At 41.2% G+C, this 18,512-nt stretch overlaps 1 long non-coding RNA gene across 2 annotated transcripts; it reads left to right on the plus strand.

Annotated features, from left to right (window-relative positions):
* Positions 1-3,046: 3,046 nt before the first annotated feature.
* On the plus strand, positions 3,047-16,427 carry LOC112545249 (uncharacterized). Of its 2 annotated transcripts, XR_003088713.3 has the most exons (4): positions 3,047-3,406; positions 6,707-6,813; positions 9,086-9,180; positions 14,735-16,427. It is a non-coding gene; the product is annotated as an uncharacterized LOC112545249 (long non-coding RNA). The 2 variants fall into 2 exon arrangements; XR_012906117.2 differs by lacking the exon at positions 6,707-6,813 and having other exon boundaries at positions 14,735-16,426.
* Positions 16,428-18,512: the final 2,085 nt, after the last annotated feature.

Below are 18,512 nucleotides of genomic sequence, written 5' to 3' on the forward strand. Positions count from 1 at the left end.
GAGTTTTTTCTTGCACAGCTTACAAGGGCTAAAAGGGATTGTGTCACTAATCAATATACAATTGGTTCACAAAAGGAAATTCACAATCAGAGTCCTTTGTTATGTTGTTAAGATTATAAATCTCTCTCACATATGAAGCTGAAAGTCCCCCGATCCTGTTCTGTACACACACATTCACACATCCCCCATTTCCCAGGCATCATCTCAGTTTGTTTATTTGCTCAGCCTTGCACATTAGAATGTAATCTCTCTCCATTTCTTCCCTAGAGAGGGCAAGCTCAAGGCTAATGCTGCCCTGCATTTCAGATAAAACAAATGCACCCACACTGGATGAGTCAGAAAAATTAGATGGATTTTTTGGGGGGAGGGGTAAAATAGTCCAAACAGTTACCCCCCCCCCCCCCCTTCTCTCTTTCTGTTTTCCTGAAACCCAGAAAATATTGTGGGAAAGCCAATAAAATGAAGCAGATAGAGAAGAGCAGAAAGAGAAACTTCTCTTTTCTTCACTCATTGTAAGTTTTGTTGATTGAATGCATCTAATTACATTTTCAGTTAAAAAAATCAGCCTCACTATCTGGGGCATAACCATGCGATGGCAGGGACAGATTAGTACAAAACTCTATTTTATGGCAGGGGCCCAAAGGGAGAAACCTCTTTGCAAACTCTCACTTCCTCCTAGTCACATTCAGAACCTGCAAAGAGGCAGCACTTGGGGTAACACATTGCCCAATCACTGTGCTATAGGACACAACATGCATGGAAAAGGTAAGCCAGGCACTACATGCTGATCATCTCTGTGACAGAAAGTAAGGCAATCTCACTGGATCAGACAATACAGAGCCACAGCAGAAGACTATGCCACTTCTACATCAGCCATGGTAAACTGCAGCAGCATTATCCATGCCTCTTTCTGGAGCTTTTGGCTGCACAGGAGAATCCTCTCCTGCCACGGTGCCCATGCAGGGCAAGTGGCAGCCAGGACTGCTGGCCTGAATCCTTTCAACTTTATATTTAAAGGAGATGGTAAAATAGGTGCTTCTGTTTAAGCCCCTTTCAACCATTCCTTATGTTAAACGTCAAAACTATATTTTAACTTTGTGAATGCGGGTCACTCTTTGATGCTCATGCATGAGCATCAAACATTCAGTTTTGTACTAGATATGTCAGCAGCAACTGCAGTTCTCATGCACATAGTCTCTGTACAACACCATCACTGGAATGAAACACTCAGCATCTTAAAATGAGACTCAGGAGAGTAGCCATGTTAGTCTGTAAGGGCGCATCTGGACAGATGCTTCCAATACACCCTTAGGAAAGCCCAAAGCATCTCCAAGCAATTACAAACACCATTTGAAACTATTTATTACTTTTTTTGATCACTTCCTCTACCCTACTCTCTCCACTAGCTGCAGCCCTGGTGCCCCATAGGCTCTCCTACCCTATTGGCCAGCTCCACTCCAAGCCACCAGCAACCTCTGGCTCTGAGGCTCTCTAATCATGCAATGCCCGGAATGTTCCAGAACACAGATGTTGCTGGACCAAAGAGTCCCAGACCACAACAGTTTAACCTGTACCTTTAAATTTTGTGACTGAGGTCTTGTCTACACGGCAGAGTTTTGTCTACAAAAGGCAAAATAAAACCACCTTGAATTCAGCTGGTTGCCGACATGCGCTCCTCCCCTTTCAAAGCTCCAAGAAGTTTTGACATTCCTCAGCCTGCAGATCTCCCATGGTATGTTGATACTAGGAAATTATTTCAAAATAACTTATTTAGAAATAATAACCTCCTGGAATAACTATTTCATAATAGAGTATCCACACATTGGGGAAGCCTTGCTATTAGTCCAAGGCAGGCTCCCTTAATGTGGGCACATTGAATTAGAGCCCTAGGATGCACTAGGAAGTAACTAGGGAATTGTTCCAAAATAATTCCCCTTATTTTGAATCCTCAGGGGACCACATGCTACATGACCTCCTCCAACCCCAGGAAGGGCCAGGAGAACCCCCTTCTCCACCCAGATCCATCCCTCTCCCCACTCTTACTCTGCCCTCTCTCTGCCTCTTCCCTGCCCTCCCCCCAACTGAGGCAGCCTCTGGGACTAGTGGGGCCAGTTTCAGGCCTGCTACCCTCCCCCCGCCGCCGCCCCCCCCCCCCCACACACACACACACTCACCAGCAGTGGCAGGGTAAGTGGAACAGGACAGCCCTGCTGTTTTGCTCTCCTGGCCATTGCTTCCTGCTGGGTTGTGAGAGGCAATTTCATCGCTTCCCCCAGAGTGGTATGGCTGGGAGAGTAAAGCAGTAGATCACTTTGCTCTGCTTACTCCATCGCTGCTAGTGAGTGTGCAGAGGGCAGACCCATACTGTAGGCACCAGGCCTCTCCTCACTAGTCTCTGCCCCCCAGTCAGCTGCTGGCTGACCCTCTTGTCCGTAGCATTTGGGATGCATGTGACCCCTCATACTCTCCATGTGTTGCCTGTGCCATGAGGCATTGAAAACCCTTTCCAAAGCATTGTGTGGGATAGCTACCCACAATGCACTGCTCTGTGTCAACACAAGAGCTGCCACACTTGGTCGACACATGGAGCATAGCAGATATGCAACTGCAGATTAATAAAAGGCTTTCAATAAAGCAGCATAATTTTGGTCAAAAACTCTGTACTTTAGACAAGAGCTGGGTGTTACAGGTGTACTGTTCAAGCTACTGGGAAACTGATATTCTGCACCTCCACTACAACTTTCCAAAGAAGAAAGGGTGGAATATTGTACTGAACATATGTGAATTGCATGTTTATTGGGTTACAAATAAACTGGAGTCTGGACAGAGAAATTTTAAAAAAATAGGAGTCCATTTTTATCTATTCTCAGTACAGTTTTCTCCCTGCTCTGTTTAACACCCGGAATGCAAACATTTAAAGTTAAATTGTCCATCCATTAACTGAAAAGGCTTCTGTACTTCAGAGTATACAGAATGATTGTCAGTCAAGTGAATGTCACTGTGTTACTCATCACCATGTCACTTAGAACGTGGCATGGTAGGAACTGGCTGTAAAATATCACATCAGCTGTGTGACATGACTGTCATATGGATTCAATATAACCTAGTAATTTTCAGTCATTACTCCTTGTTTTGGAAAGTAATACTAAACTTTATGTATTTTTGGTAATCATTGCCTGGGATACTCCATTGTGCAATAACTTTTCAAATTAAAGTTGCGCTCCCCTCCCCCCCACACACACACCAATAGAAGTGTGCTCTAGAGAATGTTACTCCCAGCTAGGATTATGTTCCCCATGATGCAGATTAACAAATAACCAAGAGATTATCCCCTCTCAGAGAAGACCATTTTCTACAGTGCCTGTTGGGGAAAAGAGGCCATCCCAGACCGAAAGAAGAGTTTTCGGTAAGATAAAAATTTTGTCTCTCTCACCATCAGAAGTTGGTCCAGTAAGAAATATTATCTCAGTCCCCTTGTCTTTCTAATATCCTGGGACCAATCCAGCTACAAAACAATAACAACACTGCATAACCAGAGCTTTAACTTTTGCTAAATGGAGCACTTGATATAAGCTTATTGCAGTGACTCTGTTACATTTTCTATGTTTTAAAGTAGGGGTGAGACTAACAAAAGTAGACTATGTGGGTCAGGTAATAGGAAGATTAGTTCTGTGGCACAGGCAATGTCTTTATTTACAGGGAAAAAACACAAATGAAAAGATTAACCTGACCATTGAGGACAAATTTAACATAAGCCTACCTCAGGCTCATCATTACCAGAATGTCACTCCTGACCTTGAAAAGCTTTAATATTAACTGAAAGAAGCAAGTAGAACTAGGATACAAACCTCAACAAATTGCTATTCTGAATTCTGTGCATCAGTAATTATCCATGGGTTTCTTACCTTGAGAAGTGGGGGTGGAGGTGGTGGAAGAGAGATGTTTCCATTTAGCTGAATTATTCATCCCACATTTCCAGGACGCAGTGACTTAGAGAGGCCCCTCTTGTGCAGACAATAATAGAAGCAAAGATATCATCCCACCATCCATTACTCTTCACGATTCAGGAAGGCACAGGCATTACCTGCCAGCACCTATTTTGAAGAGAAAAGTTAGTCTAGCAGAAACAGGAATAAAATGATTACGGGGGACAGTGTCTCAATAGACACATTTCTCATAGCAGTGGGAGGATGTTGCTAAATCCAAAATGTCACAGCTGGGACCAGTGTGATATGGGACTCAGTTATTTGACAAATTCCTCCATGTCTAGTTAAGATTGTGACATGCTTTTAGGGCACCTTTGTAACCCACACTTCTGGGCGTGGTGCACTGTCCCTTCTAATGGTACTTGAGACCACTTACAGAGACTATAATGAATGAATCTGCTTTACTGCCTTAGCTAACAGCCAACTGGCTTTTAGATCTTGTGGTCGAGGCTCATGCACTAAGCCCCAGAGGTCCCAGGTTCAATTGTGCCCACAGATGACCAGCGTTACACTTGCTGTTAATTCTGAGGACGACCTGGCTATGAAGGGCACCAAAGCTTTTCCAATAGCCCAGGCTTCTGGAACCTATTCTTTCTTTCAAAAGTTTTGGGAAACAGCGTAAGCTCTGACTTTTCTTTCAAGTGTTTAAATAAGCTCCAAAACATTTTTGGCCATTGTTTGTATTAATATCGCATTCATATTAAGGGGCCAGATAATAAAAAAAAATCCAAATTTCAGAGACTATTTTTAATAGATGTAAAGTGTCCAGATTTCATGGCAATAGGCAACTAAAAAAGGACACCATTAAATCCATCAGCTTGTTACAGCAATAGCTGCAGAATTTTGGGTCTTTAACTAAGGATTAGGGTTTGTTCAAATTGAGTCCCTGAAATTTGTGGTGCGTCTATGGCTTGCACCTTTGAAAACTTTACTTGGATAGAAAATAGCCATAAGGAAGATAAATAAAAATGCAAAATACTATACATATAGATTGCACAGAATGGATTTTAATTAAACTAAGCAAATTCAGCAATGATTTACCAATAGTTAGCATTTCTCTTTGATCTGCAGGGTTCATGTTTTCTGTACAACTATATTTATTATTTAAATGTCTTAACTCATTCATTTATAGAAAATTTATTTTAGATGTGGTTCAGCAGGTATGAGCACTTCCATTGAACTTAAAGGCTCACTATTTTCTAAGCAGGCCTTCCATTTTTGTAGGCACAAACCATATCTTCTCAGCATCTGCAGCTGTAGCTACAAACCAGAGTAATTGTGACTGGAGCTGGAAGCTATTTCTTCAAACACTAATTCTACAGATGAAACTTCTATTCACAAATACTGAGGTGCTTAGAACCTTCAACTACAGCCAGACTTACAGAAGTCCTCTGTTTCCAGTTAGGCATCAAAACGAGTAGTGACATTTTCAAAAGCGCTCAACTATCTGGCCCTTATTTAAGTGCTGAGATCTTTGAACCTCACATCTGGGTGCGGACTAATATTGATAATCTGGCTCCATTCGAACAAAACAGCAAACAGTAAAACCAAACAATTTCTATTAACGATGTCAAAATGCTGACTTACAATTAAAAGCAAACTAAAGCATTTACCCAGATGTCGATGTTCAAATAGATTCTGAATCGTTTGCTTATCAAACCATGGTATAACAAGACAAGGAACCTTTTTTTTTCCTGAAAAACGTTGTTGACATCCTTTTGAGGTGGGGAAGGGTGAAAATGATCATTTTAATGATTTTCTATCATGCCTCTAAGCGGATATAAAAGCTGTGAATACCAGACAAAAAGTTACAGCACTAAATGACAGAAATGGCAAAAATGGCAGTGAATGTAGCACTCTTCTAGGGAACCTTTATCACCGAGCTGCTTGAGTTAGGCTTTTCTGAGTAGTCTGTTGTTACCCTCAGTTCATGCTGGTCAGGTCTTTTACCAAGAGAGTTTTCCTTTCAGTATTTATGTAGTGCAGCAGGCAACTGTTTACCTCAGGGGCATGAAAGTAAATCCGGATGCGTTTGATCCATAGTGCCACAGCAGCTCCGTTGCCTATGGAAACAAAGGCTTCTTTTGAGGAAGTTCACACAGCAGGGGCTGTGATGCCAGATAATCTCATCAATTTCAGCCACTGCATTATTTGCAGGTATTTTGCTGCAATGTGTGTGTGTGTGTGTGTGTGTGTGTGTGTGTGTGTGTGTGTGTGTGTGTGTGTGTGTGTAGAAAGAGAGAAAAATACATAAATAAAATAGAACATCTACTATTTCAAAATTATATGCTAAGAGGATTCCTGAGTTGGATGCTAATAGCATGTTGCCTTCTTTACATATAATCCCCCTTTATACAAATTGATACTGTAAATTTAATATATTTTTCAAACCAGAAGCATGTCCTTTCTTTCCTCCCCCTTTCCTCATGCAGAGAGGTAAGTACCTTGCAGACAAGAGCATGGCAAATTGGTTTTATGCTTACTCACAAATTCAGCTTTAGAAAATGGCCCTGAGCAGAGAGGTTTTAAGACACTGGTGACAATGAAATACACTTCAGTAACACCTCTGTTAACTGCTGCTTTTGAAGGTTCAGAGGGTGTTGCACCTCCTTAGTGCCATTCATCTGTGGCGCTCCATGTGCTTTACAAGCATTCAATCAATTAAGCCTCCCCAAGCTCCTGTGTAAAATGGTTGTAACAAGATGTTTTTGCCTGATTAGGAGCTGGAGAGGCCACAGAATGAGTGAGGCATGACCACAGCTGGAACCCCAAAATTCTCATCCTCAGATTTATCAACAGGCTTCAGTGGAAAAGATCTTCAGCTGGTGTAAGTCAGCATAGCCCCAGTGGTGTAAATTTACACTGACTGGCAATTTGGCTTAGTATTGCTTCTGCCTTTTAATAGTAATATTACCTTATAATAGACATATCTTATCTCCCACTAAAGTAATATCTGGCTATGTTGTCCCCAAGACCACCTTTCATTCTGGATAAAACACTGTCTCCAAAACTGAACTGTAGCGGATGTGTAACAGATGAAAACACCCTCTCAAACATATTCCCACTTGTATTTCACCAAAGCCAGAATATGATGGAACAAGATGGCTGCAACTAGACTGGCAAGTTTTTCCAAAAAAGCAGCTGCTTTTGCGGAAAAACTTGCCAGCTGTCTACACTGGCCGCTTGAATTTCTGCAAGAACACTGATGATCTCATGTAAGATTGTCAGTGTTCTTGCAGAAATACTACACTGCTCCCGTTCGGGCAAAACACCTCTTGCGCAAATGCTTTTGCGCAAGAGAGCCAGTGTGGACAATGCGGTATTGTTTTGCGCAAAAAAGCCGTGATCGCAAAAATGGCAATCGGGGCTTTCTTGCGCAAAACCACATCTAGATTGGCATGGACGCTTTTCCGCAAAAAGTGCTTTTGCAGAAAAGCTTCGTGCCAATCTAGATGCTTTTTTCCGCAAATGCTTTTAACGGAAAAACTTTTCCATTAAAAGCATTTGTGGAAAATCATGCCAGTCTAGGCATAGCTGATGTGTCTGTACCATAAGGCCATTGAATTAAGCACTGATCAGTTAATGGTGAATGGAATTAAGGTGGGGAGTGACCTCATCTGATTTCTCCTTCCCTTCCCCACACAGACCAGCATTTTTGAAAGTCTGTTTTTAATCTTTTACTTTCTTGCACAGATATCTATAGACCCCATAGACGTGCAAATACATTTGATAATTCTTTGATTCTGATTTTCTATAGAAGCACTAGTTTATAAAGAGAAATCATTCTACAAGATAACTTACAAGTTAACCATTAGACTTCCATTTAAACTGAAGTTGAATTCCACTTGAAGGAATTGGGGCCAAAGGAACTCTGAATATGTCATCAATATAAAAATATCATATCTGTGAATAAGTAACTTTAACAGAATTGTGAAGACAAAGTGAAGCTTCTCAGTCTTGCTGAAGATAAATATGATCATTTGAATGATTTATTGATGAGCTACTGTACAGAGGTAGTTCAAAGAGGATAGGCTGGACATTTTGTATTAAAAAAATAACTTGATTCCAAGGATAGCTGACACTGTTATGAATTAATGCATAAAAAAGTAGCATGGGTGGGATTGTTTTGCCTTTGATCTGAGGAAGTGGGTCTGGCCCACGAAAGCTCATCACCTAATAAACCATCTTGTTAGTCTTTAAAGTGCTGCATAGTCCTGTCTTTTGTTTCAGCAAGACCAGACTAACACGGCTACATCTCTATTACTATTTCACAATAGGAATTACCTTCAGTTACTGAAGATCATCAGTAATCAGGGGTTGTAGGGCTAGCCTAGCAGCAGCAGCTCCATTTTGTCCCATGGTGCTGGGCTGAGGAACACCCCCCATTCTTGCCCGTTGACTCTTTCCATTAAGAGAAGGTTTGAGGAGCTCACCACAGCAGTCTTTGCCTGCAGAGCTGGGCTTGTGCACAGGGGAACAGTTGGTTTCCTGGTAGGTAAACAGTTGTAAGGAAGGGCCCTTTTGCCCAACCATTTTAGCCCTTACCTAGGGCCATCAAGTGTTCCTCAGATTTATACATGATTGTTTCAGGTGCTTAGAATTTTTCAGCATTGGGGCCTACTAGCATTACATTTAATGAAGTAGGAATAAAATGAAAATTCTGAGACAAATCCTGCACAACTGTCTCATGCTGAATAGCTCTATTGACATCAATGGGAATGGATTTGGCCAGCTATAGAAACCATTTAGCTACGGGGTTGAAGGGTTCCTAAAATAGCAACATGTATTAAAGAAAAAATAAGTTGCATATAATATAACCCATAATAACATAACTATTTTTAACATTATGTCAGTTGTGCTCAAGATACCTGACAAAACAATAATAATGCAATAGTCATATCACCTCACAGGCATAAGAAGTTGGAGACAACAGCTATAAATTAGGGACAAATACAAAGCTAACAGAAGTTTCTGAAAAATGGAAATACTAATCTCAAGGTTAGACAGTTAAAAGAGTGGGGAAAAAAGGAAGCATGTTAAAAGAAAGATCAGCTGTAACTTCAAAAGGCTAATATTTTATCTTTTTTTTTTAACCCCAGCCCTTAACAAGTTGGTAGGAGCATATTGAGGAAGGCAAGGAACATTCTGCTGCAAAATCAGACAGAGTTTGGAAGGACGTGCAACAGAACTTAAGGTATTATATTTGGCTTAAAAGATTAAAAGATAAAAAATAAAAGTGTTCTTCCAAATTAGATAAACCATATGGTGTAAGGGATAAATCCTGGTAGTAGGATGTCTTATAATTACAACCTTATTTTTGACCAGATCCTATTATTTTTCTTCTGTTTTGTATTTTTTATTTATTTACTGGAAAAAATCAGAGATTTTACCTGATAACAAAGGTGTTTCATTAACAAAGGACATACTCTGTTAAAAATCAGATGATAATAAATATGGTCTCTCATTTTCAAAGGCGAGCTTCTTCTCTAAAATAAAAATGAAGTTAAAAGTTTTTCTAGAGGATCTGACGCACTAGGTGCTGTGAATATTCTGTAGAGAACAAAGTTTTGACTTTCCTTTTAACAATTCATTTCCTTCTCACTGAAATTCACTGGTACTTCTTATTCTGATGATGAACATGTACCATAATGCACCATTCTGTGATATAGATACCAGAAGCTTATTTCAGCCCTTGAAATGTCTTCTGTTTATGATAGCACAGTACGATGCTGTGCAAGTAAGGAAATAGCATTAGATTTCACGCATAGAAAAATGTATTTTTATGAAGGCAAATTAAATGCTCAGCACAGCCTGGTTCATGGTCACTAAGATCATTCAGGGCATAGGAATATGAGTTGATCTGCTTCCATATTAGAAGTAAAATCCACCCAAGATCAAAAGTACCTGCTCAGAAATCCAAGGGTATCAGTTTTTTAAAAAGCAATTCCACTGTGTTTTCTACTGAGATCCCCATAGTCCAAAATCCTGAGCCTCCTCAACTCCCATTCACTAAAAGGGAAGTCAAGAGGACTCAGCAACACACAAGATGAGGCTTTAAGTTTCTACAGCTGACTAATATTGCCACTTGCCTGCAAACCACTGCCACCGTGGTTATACAGACATACGTATGTACTTTATAGCTCACTTCCCTTTACGCTTTAACAGCAAGTGGCTGAAACAGGCTTATGCCAGTTCTGCTGTTCTGACTGCTGAGCAAAAAGGACAGGAAATCATTACAGTCAAAACATTTCTAGCAAAGGTCACTTTAATAGAAAATTACATCAATCACCTTGAAGAAAAAAGTACATTTCAACTGATGTCATGCGTTTGTGGGCTAATATCACCTTTAGTTTTAAAAGTTAAGCTAGTTCTTGAGACAAATCATTAAAAATTAACCATGTCTTCAATAGAGGTTTGAATCTTGTGTGAGCAGATAAGATTTGATTAGTTGTTTTGCATGATGGTCTAAATGGTTATCTAGACATCTTTTTTCTGAAGATGTAACTGTGGAAGTAATCTTAAAGGAAACAAACCAACCAGAGCAGAGGGCCATATGGAGTTTTCCCATGTTTAGGACTGTTTAACTCTCTCTCTCTTAGGGACATCATACAGTTTAATAAATTGTTAGAAAATGCTTTGAGATCCTCACATATTTGGTGATATATATGTGAAAAGGACAAGCATTAATACAACTGTAATTCAAGCACATGTATATTCTGGATTATGAAATACATGTAGCAAAGTGTCTTTTGGATACATATCTTTGAATAATATGATAGTCTAACAGACACATTTTCAAATAGACTCTGAAATTGAAGATGAAGTCCAAAATTTATACTAGTGCATGTAAGCTGGGCTTGCACACACATATCAGAGGCTCAGTCTTTCTATGCTTAGTACACACACTGCTTGATTCCAAGGCATTGCTTCAGTGGTGCAGGATCTACTTCATAGGCCCCATTCAGTAAAGCTTTCAAGCACATGCTTAAGTCCATCCTGCTTTAGCAAAGCACATGCTTAATTTTAAGTATGTGCTTAAATTCCCTCAAAATCAAAGAGTAAACCGATTGAAGCATGTGTGTCAGTGTTTTCCTGAATAATGATGGACTGTTGATCTGGAACCATTCATGTTACAGGATCAGCCCCCGGTAACTAATGGCCTGATTTTCAGAAGTACAGGGCCCACGGAATTTATGTTTAAATGTCTAACTAGCCACCTTTTATAAGCATATGCAATTTGCTCAAATGCAAAAAATATGAACCAGCAAAACTGAATTCATAAGGTTGCAGTTCAAGGTAAGACTCCATTGGAAAACTAACCCAGATGGGATATTATTTACCACAGCTATCTGTGTAACGTTCAATATCTTACCACAGTAAATATGATCTAATATTAATTGGCCCGCTCCTTAGATGGTGAGTTTACTGAGATTAGTTATGCATGCAGCTTAAGGATTGAGACCTACAAATGTGCATCCTCATATTTAGTTGTTGTGTAAGCATGATGACTAATTTTAAATCTTCTTGGACATCATGGCTTGGAAAGGCTAAGTCAAAATGGAATGTATCTTCATTTTTATTGTGCTATGAATGAATTGACCAGCAAAGGGGCAGAGAGAAATTATCCTGTGAGAAAGAATGAACATGGAGTAGAGAATGGTAAGAGTGAATAATTGAGTGTGAAAGAGAAGAAGAGATGGGGAGAAAAAAATTGTCATAATGGCATAGCTTGCCCGTATACAACATATACACATTGTCAAGTTGTAGCCGCCTCATTTTTATAAGGTTTGGCTGCTCTAGCAGTGATAAAGATTCCATATTAGTTTTCCTTTAGCAGTTCACTTCAGAAATGTAATCTATACATTTGAACTAATTTTTTTAATTGTTTGCAAGTTTTATAAAACCTCATATCATTCTATGTATGTAAAAAATATATACATGCATGTTGTGTATGTATGCAGCGCATACATCCCTTTCTAAAGTGAAATACTTTTTGTAATTAATAGATCTAATCAGAACTGTGATTTGACATGCTAAGTCACCTGTTTAGTGCACTGACTCCCACACACTCAGTAAGATTTCTGCCTTTCTGTGCTGGGGTCATTCTCTTTTGTGACATGAAACCTCTATGAAATGCTGAAGACATGTTTCCTGCTGGAGAAATCGTTGTCATGTAGTACCTATGGTAAAATTGGAATTGTTCTTTCTCTGGTTTCCCCAGAAATGGTCTTGTACACTGGTAGCTATAGTCACCACCTGGAGATAGACTGTCGGGCCCTCCCAGGGTCCCTTTCTTCAGGTCTTTGTTTATTGTCTTCACAAACAATGAGAAAAATGTGCAACAAGTAATACAAATAGTAAGGCATTTGATACGATCTCGCATGACCTTCTTATCAATAAACTAGGCAAATACAACTTAGATGGGGCATAACTGGCTGGATAACCATTCACAGGGAGTAGTTATTAATGGTTCACAGTCAAGCTGGAAGGGCATAACAAGTGGGGTTCCACAGGGATCTGTTTTGGGACCTGTTGTGTTCAATATCTTTATCAATGATTTAGATGATGGCATAGTGCAGGGGTGGGCAATAATTTTTGACTGGGGGCCGCTTCAGAAATTTTTGAAGTGGCCCCAGGTAGCCCCAGAAAGGATGGGGCCTCAAGCAGAAGGGGTGGGGCCAGGACACTTCTGTGCTTCCTCACCCATAGACCCTGATTTGTCTGGGAGTGGGGGAGCACACAAAGTCTGTACAGCTGGCAGTTGCCTCTAGGTACCCATGCTCCTGGCAGCGGGAGGAGACTTTGCATGCTCCCCTGCTGCCCCCAGATCAATCAAAGCCTGGGGAGGGGGAGCATGTGAAGTCCCTTGTTCCCTGCCCCTTCCCTGCAATGGAGCACCGCACTTAGCAGCTGGTGGTAGACTTTAAGTGCTGAGCCCCTTGCAAGGTGGAAGGAGACTTCATGTGCTCCTCCCCCCACCCCCAAGACCTGATTGGCCTGTGGTGGGGAGAGTGGCAGGGCCTCTGGGAACCAAATAAACTCACTTGATGGGCTGGATCCTGCCTGCAGAGGCCCTTTTGCCCACTCCTGGCATAGAGAATACGCTTATTACATTTTCAGGTGATACCAAGCTGGGAGGGGTTGCAAGTGCTTTGGAGGATAGGGTCATAATTCAAAAGGATCTGGGCAAACTGAAGAAAGGGTCTGAGGTAAATAGGATGAAGTTTAATAAGGACAAACACAAAGTACTCCACTTCAGAAGGAAGAATCTGTTTCACACGTACAGAATGGGAAGTGACTGTCTAGGAAGGAGTACTGCTGAAAGGGATCTAGGAGTCAAAGTGGACCACAAGCTAAATAGGAGTCAGCAGTGTGACACTTGCAAAAAAAGCAAACATGATTCTGGGATGCATTAACAGAAGTGTTGTGAGCAAGATACGAGAAGTCATTCTTCCGCTCTACTCTGCGCTGATTAGGCCTCATTTGAAGTTTTGTATCCAGTTCTGGGTACCACATTTCAAGGAAGAGGTGGAGAAATTGGAGAAAGTCCAGAGACGAGCAACAGAAATTATTAAAGATCTAGAAAACATTAGCTATGAGGAAAGTCTGAAGGAATTGGGCTTGCTTAGACTGGAAAATAGAAGACTGAGAGGGGCATGATAGCAGTTTTCAAGTATCTAAAAGGGTGTCCCAGGAGGAGGGGGGGAAATTGTTCTCTTTGACCTCTGAGGATTGGACAAGGAGCAATGGGCTGAAACTGCAGCAAGGGAGATTTAGGTTGGATATTAGGAAAAACTTCCTAACTATCAGGGTGATTAAACACTAGAATCAATTGCCTAGGGAGGTTGTGGAATCTCCATCACAGCAGATATTTAAGAGCAGGTTAGACAGACCTCTATCAGGGATTATTCTGGAGTTAAGGGAATTTGCCAATCTCCATTCATGAGATCTAGTGTTGTTACATATGGGGCCTTTCCCAATGCATCCAACATCTCAACAAGCTGAGGCATAGGATATGCATCAGATTTAAATGCTCCATCCATGTTGCAGCATTCAATACAAAATCAAATACTATAGAGCAGTTTTGATACTAGTATGACTCGGCTACACCAAGGGTGGGCAATAATTCTCATGTGGGGCCACTCCAAGACTTTAGTAAGTGGTCAAGGGCTGTACTTTTCTATGGAAAAGTGCAGAAGGGAGTTTGGAGTAAGGAACTGGGGTGCAGGAGAAGGTGTGGGGGTTGACAGGGAATTTTGGTAAAGTAGGGGATTGTGATCTGGGACCCAACCGCGAGAGGGTATGGGTGCAAGATAGGTTTCTGTTCTGGAGGAGAGGAGTAGGAGGGGTGCAGGATGTGGGAGGGAGTTGTGACCTGGGGGAGGGTGCAGAGGATTTGGATCAGGCCAGGGCAAAATACCTTCCACGAGCCAGATTCAGACCACCAAGCTGCCAGCATTGGCTCATGGACAGAGCAGGGAGCCTCAGACAGACTCTCTGCCTGCCTCCACATGCTGCTGAGAAAAGTAGCCATTGTGGGACTCTGTTTGAACAGCTGTGAGGCCAGGGGAGGGAGGAGAGGCTTCATGTGCTGTGCTGGCCCCCAGCATAATCCCAGAGGTAGGGGAATTAGCTCAAGTGGTACAGTGTTTACTTAGCATGTGAGAGGCAGTGTGATTATTGCCCACATTTGCCAGTGGCAATGGTGTCTATCTTCATTCTTTAAAAGAAGTTTTTCTTTTACACAGTACACGGTGACCCTGTGGAACTCCTTGCCAGAGTATGTTGTGAAGACCATGGACTTGTTCCATACACTCCCTCTGAGGCATGTGGCATTGGCTACTGTCAGAAGAAAGCTACTGGGCAAGATGGACCTTTGATCTGACACAGTATGGCTGCTCTTATGTTCTAATAGATAATTACTGCCCATCCCTGGTTTGAATGGTGACCTGGGGCAGAAGGGTTCTCTTGAGTCTGGTAGAATAAACATCACCAACTAGCTCGCTGGCTTCCTCCTGTATTCCTCTCAATGTGTGGCTCTGGGATCACCAGCTGGTACCCTACATCCAGTTCTTGTATCAGAGAATGGATAAAATATGCCTCTAGGGCTTTCCACAGTTTTTACTTGTTAACATGGTATATTTGAGATCTCTGTCACCTTCCCACCAGATGTATCTCACCACTGCATCTCAGGATATCAAAAGGGCCCTGCCATTTGGCCAGCAGCCTTTTTTTTTTTTTTTTTTTTTTTAAAGGAGAGAAGTAGTAAAAGCACTCAGTCTCTTGGCTGGTTAATCAGCGGGCAAGCCTTTCTATTACAGTGCTTGGGACCTTTGTGCTACCCACAAGTTCTCCTTGACAAATTCCCCCACCAGATTAAGTGTTCCCTTAACTTAAGGATAGATTGTGCTATATAAGGGTTATAGCATTGTGCTCCTGCTATAACTCATGCGGGGGGAGGGGGGGGCTATTGTAGCCCACAGCTGACTCCTGCATAGTAATGCAAAAGACAAGAAGCCCTTTGGAGAGTATGGGATTTCCCTGATGACAGGGATATTATCTTGTTCCAATTCCGGACCTCAACAGCTACAAGTTTTTGTAACATTCCTTTTAACATATGGTTAAACTTCTCTATCAACCCATCTGTTTGCAGAGGTCAGACAGAGGTTCTTGTCAAGTGAACCCTCAGAAGGGCCCATACCTCATGCATTAGCAGCAACACAGAGGCCATGGCCTGATCTGTCAGCATGACACTCAGCATCCCTGCATAGGAAAACACTTTTAATAATTCATATGATATTATCTTTGTGGCTGCAAGGTGCAAGGCCACTGCCTCCAATTACTAAAATTAATAGACAGCCACTAGAAGTTGGTTCTAAGGGTCCTAAAAAGTATCTCAGAAAGTGCCTGGCCAAAAGAACTGGGGGAATAGCCTCTAATCTGTGTTTCTTGCCCACCCACTCATCCTCCAACTGGTAGGACCAACATGTATCATGGGCCTGTTTTAACACCTGGTTCCAATGTGGCCTTCTCCTTTATTTGTTCCAGCTCACATGCCTGCTGTATTTTTCTCTTGGACAGGTTTGACCACTCTCTATCCCTCTTTTCTCCCCAGAGTCTGATTGTCCTATTATAGATTTCTAAAGGAGACAGAGGTAATTAGTCCTACATGTTGCAAGTACACTAGAGAAATGTAGGAGAATATGTCCCACCGGTAGGGTTTTTAAGAAAGTCTTTGTCAATACTTTGATCATAGATGGAATTGCTTGGAATAATACCAGGAACTCTTGCTTATTAAAAATGATACTGGGGTGTTACATCAATGAAGTCTGTTTTATTGTGTTCTGTCAATGAGACATCTTATTTTATTATGTAAGTACCACTTCAGACTGTAAAATCAGCTTTCCATTTCTCTTAATGAGGTATTGTACCAAAAGTAAATGACAAGAGTTTTCATCATGACATTCCTACAAAAACAGGCTGTCTTTGTAAAAGGGAAGCTAATATAGTATTTATTAGGACTGAGTGCTGAGTATTTAAGAACTAATATTGAACATCAAAAACTCTACAGGATCCCTTGCCAAAAGGGACACAGAACACAGAAGGCCCATTGTCAAAAAAGAGAAAATAACATAATTCCTATAATATCAGAAATAATGAATGTTCTTTAATTTGAATATGGCAAGGGACTGGAGAGAAGGGAAGGAGGAGGGAAGAAGGAGAGAGAGCCAGTGAAGGAAATATAGGCTGGTATTTTTTAAAAAGTCCTCTTGAAATATACAAAAACATTTATTTTGAGAAGAAAAGTTGCTGCTCAGGTCCCTCCTTTAGGGATGAAAGAAATACTTAACTCTCAGAAGATATTGTGAGAGCAGATGCTGAAAAAAAATCACCACAGCCACAGCATTTGAAAATAAATGTGATCTTATTTTATAGCCATAAAGCTGTGGGAACCAGAGCCACCGTCTTTTTATCTAAGGGGTCTTGTTTATCTGCTTTTTGAACAAGACCAGCAAGTCAAAATGTCAATGGGCCTGATACACTCAGCTTTAGCTTGTAATAAAAGGAGATTACAAGACAAATGAAAACCATTGGGCCTTCCAGCCCCTTACAAGATATGCACCCTTCAGCAAGGAGAGCTAATATATAGGCAGAGTCTAGCATCTGAGAATGTTATGAGGATCATTTAGATGTAAAGAAACAAAGTATAATACTACTAGATGGAGTTGTAGCTGAGGCTAGTTTGTATAGGAGAGAAGAACCTAATTACAATAATATCCAAGAAGTAAGCCTAAATTCCCTTGTTTGTGGCCTAGGGGAAAAGCAAATGTTAAGGGACCATAGAAAGGGTCTGATCTGACACAATTATTTTAATGAAGATAGTAAACTGGTAAGTAAATTTTTAAAAAGCTGGTAAGTAAATTGCAGTGTGATTCATGTCAGTCAATGTGATTATTGGTATATGTTTTTATTATAATGTCTGTATCTGGTTGTCACTCAGAATATCCTTCTAAGAAGTCTAAGCTTCCAAATTCCCTTTATTCAGTGCTGAAGTGGAGTTCAAGTTGTGCCAAGCCTTTAGCTTCTCTTCAAGCGCCGGCATATGCTGTTACAGTTCACTATATACTAAGTGCTTTCCAGACAGACTCATAGACGTGTCCAAGGAGCCTAAGAACAGGCACACATGTGAACAAAAATTAAAGGGAACTGTAAGAAAAAGTGTGGGAGGAAGTGCTTGACCGCAACTTGGCAAAATAAATAACATTTAACATTATATCTGTCCCCATAAGTCAGGTAAGTGTCCCCAGAGGCAGCATTTCAGAGATGGCTCTTCAAGGATTTAAATGCGAGGGAAAGAGTGGCCCTGCAGATGAGCTGACCAGGGTGTTCTATGTAAAGCGGGTGCCAGCAACTGATTAAAGCAGAAGTCAGTCTCCAGGAATAGGAGCCAAACCTCAGAGGCCAGATAGCAGAGCCGAGGACCTGAGCCAGTCAGAAATCAGAATCAGAGGATTAGGCCTGGATCTATATTGTGTAAGGCCAGAGAACTACTGTCAAGCTTAAGGAGCCATCACAGCTGAGGACAAATGTTTCAAACAGCCACATTCCTGGTGGTTCTAAGGGCTGTGGCCAGTGTCACGCTTCAGATGGTGTTGAGGACTGTGAAGGAATTGCATGGAAAGGAAATTAACCACCTTAGAATGAGTAGCAAGTTTCACTGGTTGGGATAAAGTTGCTTTAAAAGGCTAAACGTGGGCTGTGAGTATACACTCCAGGCTGGCGAACCCACTCGATCTGCCTGTTCTCAAGATTTCAGTGCTTGTTCTGCAATAGGGCGTTTAATTCAGGACTTGAAAGATATGTGGGAGTTACTGATAAAGGAGTTAACTCAAAGTGGGCATAAATGGAAGCTGAAGGGAAATATAAGCATTGCCAAAAACAACAGCTTCAAGTTTTTCCTCCTTGATATCTTGCTCCCATATTTCCTTGATTCGGCAGATCTTAGGACTCAAGATTTCTGATAAA

Source organism: Pelodiscus sinensis, chromosome 9, assembly GCF_052426305.1.
Source record: "Pelodiscus sinensis isolate ZL-2025 chromosome 9, ASM5242630v1, whole genome shotgun sequence".
Classification (NCBI taxonomy): Eukaryota; Metazoa; Chordata; order Testudines; family Trionychidae; genus Pelodiscus; species Pelodiscus sinensis.